General features: G+C 41.5%; 1 non-coding gene across 1 annotated transcript; it reads right to left on the bottom strand.

Moving 5' to 3' along the window:
- Nucleotides 1-284: 284 nt before the first annotated feature.
- LOC141625157 (small nucleolar RNA R71) lies at nucleotides 285-391 on the bottom strand. Its single transcript, XR_012534957.1, has one exon. It is a non-coding gene; the product is annotated as a small nucleolar RNA R71 (small nucleolar RNA).
- Nucleotides 392-773: the final 382 nt, after the last annotated feature.

Below are 773 nucleotides of genomic sequence, written 5' to 3'. Positions count from 1 at the left end.
TGCAAAATCCGCCTTTATCCAATTAGTCGAAAGGAGCCAATTTGGGGGGATGCCTAGTGAAGACCCTCATTCTCATATGGAAACCTTTTGTGACTATTATGATGCGATTTCTCAAACCGGTGTAACTCAAGACCAAATTCGATGGGTCTTATTTCCTTTTTCTCTAATTGGCACCGCGAAACAATGGTTGAAGGGCCTTAATAAGGCCACTCTCAGAATTGATTCTTGGAAGAAGTTGGCTCTAGCTTTCTACAAAAAAATTCTACCCACCGGAAAAGACTAACATGCTAAGAGCTCAAATTACGGGTTTTAAGCAAAGGGATGAAGAATCTTTGTATGAAGCTTGGGAGCGGTTCAAGGGAATTTGTCGCTCATGTCCTCACCATGGACTTAGCAAGTGGTTCTTGGTACAACAATTTTGGAACGGTCTATATGAAGATTCAAGGAACATTCTCAACATGGGATCAAATGGAATGTTCACCGAAGTTGATGACAATCAAACTTGGAACAAAATTGAGGAAATGGCGGTCCATAACTCACAATATAGTAGACCTCGCAAGGCTACTAGAGGAGGAAAGCATGAAGTGGACTCCGTTACTCAATTGGGTGCTCAACTTAGTGCTCACATTGACACAATCAATTTGAAGTTTAAAAAAGCTATGGCTAGACTTGAAGAAGTCTCAAAATCACCAAAGCATCATGTTAATGCCATGACGGCATCCTCATCAATCCCAAGTGGGATATGTGAGAATTGTGGGACTTTGGGACATGAC

Source organism: Silene latifolia, chromosome 1 (assembly GCF_048544455.1).
Source record: "Silene latifolia isolate original U9 population chromosome 1, ASM4854445v1, whole genome shotgun sequence".
NCBI classification, from domain to species: Eukaryota; Viridiplantae; Streptophyta; class Magnoliopsida; order Caryophyllales; family Caryophyllaceae; genus Silene; species Silene latifolia.
Note: the sequence above shows the minus strand (reverse complement) of the source record. Positions and strands in the feature narration are given on the sequence as shown.